The sequence below is a fragment of the Mytilus galloprovincialis genome, chromosome 13, assembly GCF_965363235.1.
Source record: "Mytilus galloprovincialis chromosome 13, xbMytGall1.hap1.1, whole genome shotgun sequence".
Classification (NCBI taxonomy): domain Eukaryota; kingdom Metazoa; phylum Mollusca; class Bivalvia; order Mytilida; family Mytilidae; genus Mytilus; species Mytilus galloprovincialis.
Window position 1 is genome coordinate 45128843 of NC_134850.1, and position 14002 is coordinate 45142844.

Sequence of the window (14002 nt, forward strand, 5' to 3'; positions counted from 1 at the left end):
ATTCAATTGTTTTATGAAATCAAGTTCAACTTTGGACTCTTTTGACCCTATAGCTGATATAGACCAATTTAAAAACAAGCCAAAACATTTGAAATTGGTAAAACAATAAGCATTGGAAACAAATATATAATTAATTTTACAGCTTATTTCCTACGGAATGTAAATCTAAGACTTCGGTTAGCTTGCATGGTTTGTTTGTATATTGTACAATTGCAATTGACATAACGTCTAATCAAATTTAAAAGTACTCCATAAAGGTTCAAATATGCCTATATTTATTGTTTGAAGATATCAACCTTAATTACAAAGCTTGAATCAATATTTATACAAACAGAGCAAGCAAACCTACCAAAGTTCTACTCTACACGCATTAGGAAAATAGCTGTAATAATGGTAAAAGTGTTTTTTTCAAAAATGAAAAATACAAATGTAGTCTTCAGGTTTACCATAAATGCATGTTTACTATAAATGAGGATCTGTCAAGCTGACAAGAACGCATATTTTTTTCTAGGTTTAATTCTTATAAAGAGAAAAATTCCAATGATGAGTAATTTTGTTGTGTAAATTGTACTGATATGGCCCTTAATTGATCATAAAATAATAATTTGAATGTTCTGTGTGTTATTTTTACTTTTTGTTTACCAGATTGAACTTTTAAAATTGAAGGGTTAATCTAATTTATTGATTATTTATCATGTTCTTACAATAATAAATGTAACTGGTCAATTTCCAATTTCTATATATGATTATATTTCACAAATAATGCCACAACACAGGTCTTATTTGCTGTCTATTTAGTAGTCTCTTGTTATGACTTGTTTGATTCATTTTTTTTTATCAATTATATCATATATTTACCTATATGATCTCCTATCATATCTGCTTTCATTTTAACATTATTTTCGTGCTTTTCCATCTTCAACATTAACCTGTTGATAAGAAATAAAATATTGTATATTTGTACATTTGCATGATCAGTACAGTGAGTTACATCTACATGTACATTGTACATTAAGTTGGCTTAACATAATGCATTGGTTCATTGTCATTGAAATTTTTTTTTTTGTAGATATGATAATTAATTTGTGTAAATGTCATAAATGCTATAATATCAATCCAATCATCAAGTAATTCATTTCTTCGGTATTGTTATTTTGATTTTTTTTATCTGAGTAACTGTAATGTTATAATCTCATGTTGCCCCTTCTGGGCCCTTTAATTTGAAATACATTTGTAAGCATATTCTATTCAGATTTTATTTTATTAACGATAGAAGTAAAGACATTTACAAGTTCTCTTTCCATGTTTATAACTGTGATACATGACCTGCACTAAGGAAATGTAAAGAAAAAGTCTCACAGTAACCAATTTTTAGAGAGAAAAAAAAACCAGCTCATAGTCTGTAAAACAATTTTTTGTCAGAGTTTGAGAACCATATATTGTATCAATCTAGCTGCATTGTACAATGTACATGTATTACTGGTAAAGGAATGAATAAAGACAGGAAATTCACACTCTTTGGGAGCTATATTGTGACTTTAACAGTGCTTAATCAAAACCTGTCACAAAAATCCTTAGGGTAGTGATAAAAATAAAGGTAGGGAAGGGTAGTGCGGTTAACACACATACTTTTTAGTTGACATAAATGTACAGTAGTTTTCGTATGTTTATGTAATTTATACATGTTTCTCGTTTCTCCTTTTTTTTATATAGATTTGAACATGTTGAAGCAACCATTATTTTTAAATTAGGAGAGAAAAAAAAGAGAGTCAATGGACTCTTTTGACAATTTGGCAAACAAACTCAGGGCGAACAGACCTGATACCGGAGGGCTTTGTAATAGAATATATATTTTATCATGATTATTATAGATCTCTTGAGAGACTGAGAGAGAAAAAAGTTTTTCTTTTAAAATTTAGAAGGCAAACACATAAATCTTTTAGTTTCAGAAGAATTTTAAATCATTATAAATGTATGTCAATAAAAATTAAATCAGTGTTTGCTTCAAGAAAATTATGTAAATACCCCCCCCCCCCTTTTTTTCCCCCAAAGAGAAATGGTCTATGCTCTTCTTCCTATACTTATGATTTAATGTGATGTTTGTATAGTAGGTCTTTTTATGGTGTCAAATTGTTTTTTCTAACCACAAAAAAATTTAACAAACTTACCAGAACCAACTGAAACTGAAAGTTTTGCTTTGGAATTTCCGTTGCTAGATTTTGGAAGGATCATGAAAGGATGGCAGCAACTCATTTTGTCTTCTTGTCTACTGCAATCCAACTCCTGTCCATGTTTGCAGCATATGCCTATTTCTAAAATGTGAGTCTGAAACCTAGACATGATAGTGATAGTCTAGCCTCATGAGTCATGTCTAGACTATCTGATCAGATCAGGATCAGACTTATCCCAGTGGCAGTGGGAATGTCTTTGCCACTTGGTTTGCTATGTCTTTGTTACACTCTTTCAATAAAAATAAGTTTTTGGCTACACCATATTCATCATAAATACCATTATTTCCTATCCTTCTGCACATTTGTTGATTTCCCTCCTTCTGTTATTGACAATAAATCGACCTTTTATTGTTGAAGAGTTTTTGTAAGGGAGATAATTTTAGCTATATTTTTCAGTTTTTCATCTTTTATTCAAATAAGCTTATATCAATTTGCAACCAAAATCCCGTTAAGGAATACTAGTTTGTAGTGAACCATAACGTTTAACAAAATATTTTTTTCAATTTGAGTGACTTTTGAGGTTTTATGGACATTTTCAGTACAGGCTGAATTCAAATTTAAAAAAAAACACAATTATGTCAATAAAAATAAAAACAAAAATAAAGGTCGAAATAAGATCAAAATTACAGTTTATTTTAGTAGAAAGTCTGAATTTTAAGGCCAAACAATTTTTTTTGCCATATGATACTTTGAACTATTCAATAAAAAAAAACCCAAAATGTCAATTTTCAACAACATTTTCCAGCAAATTTGGTACTAAACTAGAATTGCCCTGTATGCACATAATTTGAAATTAATTTGTCATTTTTTAACCATAGAACTATTAGATGTACTTAATACTTTACTAGGAACCCAAAATCAGCTGAAAATTCCACAACCCCTTTCATAATTTTTTTTTGATTTTGCATGGTTTTCTCGTAGACATTCATTTAAGAAATATTGAAGTGATCAAGAATTCCTAATGGAGTTAATCCAGAAAAGCGCTTCGGACGTTTGAAATTTATAAAGTGAAAAAATATATGGGTTCTTGAATTATGTCAAAAGTATTAAAACAAAATTATCAAGTCAGTAAATAGCTGTAAAAATGGCAAGAAAAATCAGTGATTACCTGTAATCACTGAATCAATCAGTAAATACATGTAATTACTAAATTGACTAGTAATTACAGGTATTTACTGAATTGTTTAGTAATAACATGTAATTCCTAATTTCATCTATTTACTGTAACATATACATATACATGATATATTTACACGACAGTTTAGAAATACTCAATAGCATTATATATATTATGTCTTGTCTCTTATATAAATCTGACTGTCTTCGTTTTGCCATCGTTCTAAAGTGTACAAAAGGTAGCCGTAAAGCGTGCGTTCAACATCCGGACATTTGATATAATCGTCATGTACACACCATTCGTGTTTGCATTCTGGAAGTGATTGATACTTTTGTTTAATGAACCTTACACACGGAATCATACCTAATAGTATTTTCCGCCTATATTCTTCTTCGTATAATAAAAGAGGATCATTTACAGACTTCAGAACTAAAACTAAACAAGCCATTATTTCAGTCTTAGTGGGAAAAGTTACATTAAAATCACAATTTTCGAGAGCACACTGCAGCGATGTTACGTCTATTGAACTATTGGAGGAGTAAAACGTATTTGCTATATAATCGCAAACAGCATTTAGTTTAGTATCCATATCAAAATGTAGACTATTCTCTGTACTTATACTACTATTCTCACTTTCACATTCAATATCACTAATACTCATCTGTGAATTGTCGTCATCTGAGACGGGAGTTCTGGGAGGATATGTAGTCTTTATTACTGAATGTACGGCTGACAAGCGACGTTTTGTAGTATAATCAAATTTGTTATAAACATTGAGACGTTTACGTACTACCATCCATGCAATTATGCCTGCCAAGCAGTCCTCTTTAGATACAAGCATGCACAAACCTTTCTCTCGATCTAAAACTCTTTTACATTTAAAACGTCGGTGTCCCTCATGCTTAATGACAGAAATAGTCAATTCGTTCCAATAAGGAATTGTTGTCAACACCTCGTCTTCAATTATTATTTCAACAAGATATTTAACTTGCTTCCCATTGTAATTCTCATAACAAGATAAACAGTAAAGTTTATTTTTGTCTTGATATAAAGGAGCATTTCGAGTATAGATATCCATTTTAGGAAAAGTCTCGTATCGCGCAGTTGTTATTAGAAGTCTTGCAACAGAATAAAAATCCATGTCTATTACTTCAATGAAATAGATATTCCAGTTCGAGACCTCGTTCATCATATATTTGGCGTCAACCATAAATTTGACACTTCCATGTGAGGACTGATCGTTAAAAGTATTTTTGTTGAAATTTTCATTTTCGGAACCGTCGCAGTAAAAACACACAGCATTAATATCTTTTGATTCAAGGACAGAAAACTCTTTATATGTTTTTGCTTCTAATTTTTCATTTCTAAAGCACTTGAGTGATGTATCGAGATGCAAAACAGTTGCTAAGTTACCGCATTCCATATACTGTTGTTCTCCTGGTAAATCTGTTAGATTGCTCAGCTTTCCATTATGTGGTCTCCATATACTATGGAAACCAGTTCTTAGTAACTCTTTTGTCGATGTCATTCTAAAATATATAATTTTGATAGATTGCACTGTCTGTTGAAAAGTTAAGCAAAATGGGAATAAACTCGTCATAGATAGATACCAGGATTATTTTTTTAAGTTTATATCAGCATACAAACTATATTGTATTATGATTATGGTTGTCTCTTGATACCCTATCATGAGGTCCCATGGTACCGCCGTAAGTGCAGGGGTTGGGATAGTGGCAACGGTGCTCAGGCAGTGACATCATTTCGTTTGTTATCGTGGGGATCAATAGCCAACCAGCAGTGTTATCGTCCAATTTATAACACATGTATAATACGCGGTTTTAGTCGAAGATGTTAAGACGGTACCCCTTAATCCGCTTTTGGTTTCGATTTCTTTCACCAATGGCGCATAAGACTGAGTCTACATAATTTAGGACTGAACGCTTTAATAATTGTTTGTACGCGGATGTATGATCATAATTTGATGTGCTTACGTCATACCAATACTATAGTGTCTACTACAAAACTATATATGGTGCTATTTTCTATTACGTTAGTCTCACTCTATTTTCGTTTTATTTCTTAAAAACTGTGTGGTTCTTTTGTTTTAATAAAATATATCTGTGAAAAGCAGTAATAGAATATGAGTGTATATTTCAATTCGCGATCTTTCATACAGCGAACTGTTTGTAGCTTCCACTAACATATTTAATTACTATATACATGTAAATGTCGAATTAATATTTAATACATGTATGCATAATCTCATTAAACATAAACCTTCTTTACTTTAATTCATATGTTTATATAAAGTAATATAACATTTAATCTTACCTGATAAACTGCATGTGCGTTCCCTTAATTTACACCTATATAGATACTAGTTTGAATACACATTATCATGTGCTTTCAACCGTTTATGCTGAATATATACCCGTATCAAATCGACTTTCAAATATATATATGGACTTTTTTCTTTACTAAAGCACTGAAATGTGGAATATTCTTTGTCATTATATTAAGATATATTTAAAGGGCAAAACTATTAAATTTTATGATCTTTAAATTATGTAACGTTTCTTTATACATACATGTACATGATGCAATTTACATACAATCAATCACTATTTAAAAAACGAGAAAAATCTATAATTATTACGTTGAAAATTCACATAACTTGTGACTATGAATCAGTTGTATTTTAAACGTAAAGATAACGGTTGTAAGATTACTCAAGGCATATAATTTCCTATTTCATCATAACAGTTTTAGGATTGAACATGTTGAATCTATTTATACTTTTATGTCTTCTGAAAACTTTTAAATGGTTATATATTATTATATAGTCAGTTATATATATAATTGTTTATTTCACTTGATTTTACTCAGAGGTAAACAAAAAAGGAGGTGGGGGGGGGGGGATAAACCTTTCGAATTTTAATGGTACAAGATTTCCACATCTAGTAGTTAGCACCAATTTTCAATGTACTAGTAATCAAAACGCCATTCAACCTTTAGTTCCACATTTCGGCAGTTGGATTAAAACCAGCCCCCACTATCCACTAGCGTTTGTACAAGCTGTGATGATGTAGCTTTCTTAAAGTACACATATGGAGTTATAGCTTTTTAACAGTACACATATGTATATGTGATGCTGTATAGCTACATATAGGATCTCGGTTTTGCAATAAAGTAGATAATATACTAGATCCGGCCTTTCAACGCTTACAAGAACAACATGTGATCTGTTTTATTCAGATGTAATGTGATCAACCAATTTTGGATAAACCTTAGATGAATCATTTTTAAAATGTGAAAAGACAAATCCGCGAGGAGCGGCAAACATATATATTGACGTGCCCATCGGAATGCTTTTCATCTATCCAAGCTAAATTAGTAAATCTCTATCGCTGTACAATTTTAGGAAATTGTTTGATTTATTTTTTAGAACTAAATTCTAGTGTTCTTATATTACCTGAAATTACTGAATTATTTCCAAAAGAAATCAATAAAATAAGAATACGGGTGCACCTTTAAAAATCTGTCAATAATACCGTACTGACAAATATATAATTTATTAATAAAACAAGAGTGTGTATAGATATCTATCATCCATTGTAATTTTTGCAGGGATATTTTAACAAAGTTCGCGTCATATCAATTATAGATTTTATTATTGTGCTTTACATCCAAGCTCGTTTCAAAAAGATATATACCCAGACTCGCATAAAAACGATTACCCCCCTTTCCAAACACACACAAAAAAAAAAAAAAAAAAAAAAAAAAAAACAGCAGCTCAACCTTTCCCATTTTGTGTCAGCAAAACTTGAGGAGGTTGAAATATCTACTGATACTGAATATAGCAGAATATTGTTTGTTCATAAATATACCGAAAAATATAAAACATAAAAATACTTCTAATATTATAAAACTAAAAATACTTTAAACATTAAAACTTACCTTATATATTGACCAGGTTAAATGAATTATGTGTTATCTAAAGTATTTTATTTATTAATCTCTTTCGTAGGTCACATACTTTAAAGTTTATATTCGTTTATGTATATTAAAATAAAAAATCAATTGTTTAAGGAAAACGTGAAGCTCTTTGTAGCTTTGAAGTTATCACATTTTCTTAATTTATTTAGATGGACACGTTCAAATTTTCTATAAATGGTTCTGACTGTGACATTTAAAAAAAATATATAGGTTGATTTCACAAATTCCTTTATTTTCTAACTATAGATTGAAATTTTCTAAACGTCAACTCAGGTGCTTGTCTTCATGGCTCACTTAAACTGTTTAAACTCTACTTAATACATATATACATGTGCAGTACACGTACAAATGTATATTAAGTATACTCAACTAATCAAATGAATTAAAGAAGACATTTACCGGTCACCAAGTCTTTATACATGCCTTATTATCTTAGACTCATCCGTGACGTTCGAATAAAAAAAGTTATAAAAAAGCAAGCAAGGGTCGTGTGTATGCGAAGCGGTCGGATAGAACTGATTATACCTTTTATTGAACATTTTGAAATTAATAAATGAATAGATGAATGTACAACAACAAAACAGAAAAAATAGACATGTATATACATACAAAGAAGTTTTCTATATTCGAACGTTGCACTTCAGTTTACAGAATTTTTTTTTTTTCAATATTGTCATAACATATCAACGAATTCAATATTCAAAAATGTTCTATAAAAATTGTATGCATCTATAGAGCGCACCTGCAAAAACAAAACAACTTACCGTCCTAGTTGTATACGAATTTACTAACACATTTTGTCTAAAAATACAAAATATGAAGTAAATTTATTTATCTCTATACATAAATATTCAATTATTTATTGTGTATTCCGTTGTCATGTTCGCTGTCCAGTATTAGATATACATATATGTCATCAGCCTGTACTTACTGTCACTTTTCTGAATACATACATAATAAATCAGTAAAATTGCTTTTTGTCTTGTTTGAATAGTATTTTTTTGTGCGATCGAAGCAGGCAATAAACCACGACACATGTATGTTAGGACGTCTTATCTTCATACTTTTCCCCGGAATTCGTTTTCTTTAGAAAAAAATCCGAGAAAAGCTCAAATGAATTTTGTTTGATGCTTGTACGCACGCCTGTGGTGTCGCGTAGCTAATAAATTTATTCACTGGATTTTCGTTGAAACTGGCAAATTGTTCGAAATTCTAAAATTTCATTTTTTTTGTAACAATAATATACGAATTTTTTGTGCGATATTGTAATTGTTTTGTAATGAATTGTGCCGTTATTTTTCACGTTTCGTTTGTTTCATTTTTGACATTTCGTGGTTTTTCTCATTGTTGAAGTCCGTACGGTGAGCTATAATTGCTACATTTTAACTCTGGTGGTTTTACAGTTCAATTGTCTCATTGACATCATAACAAATCTCATCATCTTTATATTATTTGTGAATTTCAATAGGTATTTTTTTTTAATTTAATGAAAAAGAATTGTGTATAGGAGAGAATTTCATAGATTTTTTTAGCCCCCCCCCCTTTTTATCTAAACTCTGCTGTTTTATTTTATTTTATTTTAATTTCAGTTGTTTAAAAAGAAGAAGAAAAAAAATATGATTATCAGTAAACTGGGAAACTGATAATTAAGGGGGCTCGCGGGTCGGGATATTGGGCGCATTGCATTTGCGTCAATTTTTAAAAAATCCAATCTTTCACTTGCGCCACAAGGTTATATTTCATTTGCGTCAAAAATTAACTGCTTCATTTGCGCCATTTTACAGGTAATACAGGTAATATATAACAGGAAAGGAATTCTCATCGCTCTATCGTGAATATTAAAGATTTGTTTATACAGTATTACTGTGACTACAATAATAGTAGTCTCAGAGAAATACCCCTGGATAATTGATTCAGTTCAATCATACTCATTTCTAGATTTCTAAATACAAAACTGAAAATCACTTAGATTTAGATATATCTAGTGTTCACATTTAAGATGTACATGTATCAATATGGACATTGTCAATTCAGAGACAAACTAAGGAAATAACTCTCATCCGATGTTCTGAAAAAATTGTGACAAGTCATTTAGGTGTCCTAAAAGACTTGCAAAGGTAGACTAACTAGTAAAGGCATAATAACAACTGATATGGAACACAAAACAATTATAAAAACTTTGAACAATCGCAACCATGGGGTAAACCAGCAGAAAGTATAATCTCAAAAACTCATTGAAAGGTATACTTATGGATTTATGATGACTTATTTCTGAGGAATATGTTTTCACTAACAAGAACTTTATTACGGAAGCCGATAAGGGCCATTCAAAAAAAAAATTTTATGTCGTAATTACGACATAGCATGTCGTAATTTCGACATAACATGTCGTTACAACGACATCGCTATGTCGTAATTTCGACATAATATGTCGTTATAACGACATCGCTAAGTCGTAATTTCGACATAACATGTCGTAATAACGACATCACTATATATATTAAAGAATATGTATTATGATTGCCAAGACACTAAATGACACAGAAATTAACAACTATAGGTCATATCATAATGCCCCCAATAACTAGAAAAGCCCCCGCATAATCAGCTATAAATGAGGGACGAAAGATACCAGAGGGAGAGCCCCCGAAATGCTGTGTGGCAGACAGTGTTATTAATTAATTATTAGCTCCCTTGGTAAAACTCCAAATTTCATATTTAATGTATTTCATTGTTAAATAATTTACATGAAGCTGAATAAGTATATATCTGTTAATTGCATAGCTTTTGCTATTTGAATTCATCGATTAAAGATATTTATTTATATTGTAAAGTTTAATATTTGTATCGTCGCAAAATCTTTGGTCACCTTCTTTGGTTACCTTCTGTGAGAAACATATATATTTTATAGATCCTGATTGAAAGTAATAAGAAACCGGGACTATAAGAACTAATGTCATGTCCTATCAAGGCAAGCAAAGCTCTCCACCTCACTTGAAAGAAGCGCACAACTCCATGGTTTGTTGTAATAAGGGTGAAAGGACGTATCGATTGCTCTGTATTTACTGTCATGGGCACGATGTTCCTAAAACACGACAATACACATAAAAAGCGGCGTCAAAAAGGGTTTTTGATTAATTTTTACAAGTTTTATTCGTATTTTTATATGTTGGTTGATTTATTCATTATATTACAAAATTTTTAAAATTTCTGATTCTGGTTCTGTTCGTTTTGTGATGTCATTTTATCATAAATTACCTCAAGTTGTGGAAATCTATTTAATAATGTTTACCCTTTAAGTTATTTCAACTAAAAATGCATTACTGTCGCAAGTAATGTGGAAAAGAAAGATGGGACGGAAGTAGATATAGGAAGATGTGTTACAGTTTTCCATAAAAAAAGATATTTTTTTTTAGATGTACGAAACTTTTATCATATGATGTTTAACTTTCAAGGTGCATATCATCTGTCATTGTAAAATTTCTATATCTTAACTCAACCCCAATACAAATATATCTGACACTCTGCAAGTACATCGAACATTTTTACCCTTGGTTAAATTTGAATAGAATTGTATTTTCCCTGGTACATAAGTTGTCGAAATACACCCCTTCAATTACTTGAACCTTGGCTTGAGAATTATTTCCGCAAGTCATCTATAGTGTTTAATTTCTGATATACATTTTAAAATATAGTAATCTACTCCTGGATCGTCCGCGAAAACGGCTTAAATAATCCCGGGTTTTTAAAATTCGATGAAACGGTTTTCGTCGCTGTTTGGGATTTGTCTTTCAATTACTAGTACCTCCATTTCATGCACAAGTTTATATTGACGAAAAGTTCCGGCTTCGCTAGTACAGGAATTTATTTCATCACGACAGTTATAACATGAATAGCAGGACAAATCGCGAAGTAAAACACTCCGTGAACTGGTATAAGTCTTTTAATATTGGTGATTGCACCTTACTGAAGTGACGACTTTAAATGATCTATGGAGTACTTCCACAATATAAATTTCAATTCGAATTTTACATTTAGAGGACTGTCTTGGTGTCTAAAATTTGTCTTTGCAAAAGTTGGACGAAGTTCATGTAATGAGATGTTTTTCCCCATTTCACCATTCTTTTAAATAAATCGTTAAAAGCTATAAACGATTAATAAAAATTGCAAAATTTAACCTGTGTCGAACCTATGTCCCCGGGTGGAGTCTATAGCAACATGCGCTATTCTTTTTTTTCGGCAGCAATCATCAACCTGTTTTTTCAAATTTCATAACACGATTTGTTTTAATTATCATGATCATTTAATTGAAACTTTAGCACATGTAACGACGGAAATTAGCGTCTTTCAAACTTTCGACGTTTGGACAAATTGGCTACTTTATCAACAGTGTTGGTTTTTTTAACATTTTTTTTTAATTAATACCTGTATTAACCTGTATCATGCGTATTTACATGTAATATTGGCGCAAATGAAAGGTTTTATTATTGGCGCAAATGAAATATAGTTTGTGGCGCAAATGGAAGATTTATTTGGCGCAAATGAAATGCCAATTGGCGCAAAAGCAAAGCACCGCGCGGGTCTATATCCCCCTCTCCCTTTCACACCGGTCAAGCTTACCGGTGAAACCAATTTCAAGATTTTTTGGGACATTTAGACTTGTTTAATCGCCATTTGCTGACGTACAGATGTGGTTAAGTGCTCAAATTAATACTCAGATAACCAGCAATGCGATTTAATGTGCATCAAACCTCTATCATTATTAGTTAATAAACAAGTCGCCCCTTACTGTTTTGTAATTTTTCTGTAAAAACCATTTATTTTTCTTCGAATTTTGAGGGATATTCTCAAAAAGAAGTGCAAAGAAAACTGCTCTTTTAAGAGGATTTATGTCTTTTTTCAATAACTGTGCAGTGAGTTTTTGAAGAATAGTATTAAACTAATAGTTCTAACTTGTACACTAGTTGCAAATGTAATTTTTAGTGTAGCAGCGCAATCACAAACTTGAATTACGCTAAAAATCTGAAGTCATTTCTTAAAGATATTATGAGAAAAGAGACAAAAACCGCTAAAATATTCTGAATTTTTTTTTGCAAAGTTGAAATAGATGTAACAAAACATGGTTTCGTAAGTGTTGCGGTATACTAAAGTTGAAAACACTTTTGTTTGAATAAAGGAACATGTATATTTCAATGAAAAAATGACAGTTTAAAGAGTGGATTCCTCCTAGATTTGCGTAAAAATCATGCATTTGGCAACAAAAAATTATCATCTGAACACATAATTCCAAAAAGAAAAAAAACTGGGTGAGAATCTTTATATTATTATTATTTTTTTTAATTTCTTCCGTAGTAGTAGACTTAAGTACTTAAATTTCGATAAAGTCACTACAATGCCAGTGGCGCAGGGGTACGCTGATCTATTCCAAGGCACTAAGATTGAGAGTTCGAATCTCACTGTCGGAGTTGGAAAAATAATTTCCTATATTAAATGTAATTTAACTTTACTTTACTTTCAATTTCAAAAAGGAAACCTACGAAATTTTTTTGAATTTTTTTTTAAAAGAATGTGTGTGTGCAAAATTGCCCCCCCCCTTTTTACCCCCTTTGCTCCATCGGGCTCGGTCAAGGGTGTCCCAGATCAAGCTAGCATTGGTAATTCAATGAATTTTCCCTTGTAAAAACAAAGTTTAGGTTGCTGATTGATTGAAAACGAATTAGACAAATAACTAGGGTCCAAGTTTGAAATCGGACAAAAAGAGCGTCTAAAATTAATTATTTTGAATGTTACGGACATCGATATTTCAAGGCCTATAGCACGCTATGCGTCTATTTATACCACTATGATAACTTATATGGCTTCAACAGACTCGAGGCATTATGTTTCCATCAAAACGTGACCCTATTAGCCCACCAATATGTCTCTGCACGACTTTTTGCCCCAGGATTTCGTATTTTTTCACTTTTTCTCCAACAGTCACGTGACTTTTGGAAATACACCACGTGACCAAAAAATGACGAATTATCTTCAAACTTAATTTTTTGAAATATTTTACCAATTATCTTTCATTTGAGCCCAACATGGCATGTGTATGACCATTGATGCGAATTCTGTATTCATTTAAACTTCGATAATGTATTTTCGATAAGTAAAGGTCTAAAATGCATGAAAGGGAAAGGGTTAATAGTAAATTCATGTGATTTTGAGTATATATATATTGAGTTAACATAAATTATCACAGAAAAACCGTCGAACTCATTCGAAATTAAAAGAAGAAAAAATTGATAAAAAAGAGGTGGAAGGTTACAAAAGTCTATATGTCTCTATACCGTATGGTAGATACATGTTAATTCTAGTTAATTTATGTTCATACATTAAAGAAAAACGCGAAAATGATTAAACTCACATAAAAATAATAAGAAATAACGGATTTACCAAAAAGGGGGAAGGTTAAAAAACCATATTTATTACTTACATGTATGTATATATGGTTTCAAGTGCCGCCAATTAATTTCTACCAGAATTCCCCATGAAGGTGGCGTTTTGGATGTGCACAAGCTAATTAACTATGTAACATGGTAAAACAAATTTGATGTAAATTTCGGTTAAATATACATTAAAATGGAAGTATTGTTGTCCATATGTAATATGGAAGTCT

At 31.0% G+C, this 14002-nt stretch overlaps 1 long non-coding RNA gene across 1 annotated transcript; it reads right to left on the reverse strand.

Annotated features, from left to right (window-relative positions):
- Positions 1-438: 438 nt before the first annotated feature.
- On the reverse strand, positions 439-5950 carry LOC143057639 (uncharacterized). Its single transcript, XR_012972762.1, has 3 exons — positions 5680-5950; positions 2169-4877; positions 439-929 (listed from the first exon to the last, which is right to left on the reverse strand). It is a non-coding gene; the product is annotated as an uncharacterized LOC143057639 (long non-coding RNA).
- Positions 5951-14002: the final 8052 nt, after the last annotated feature.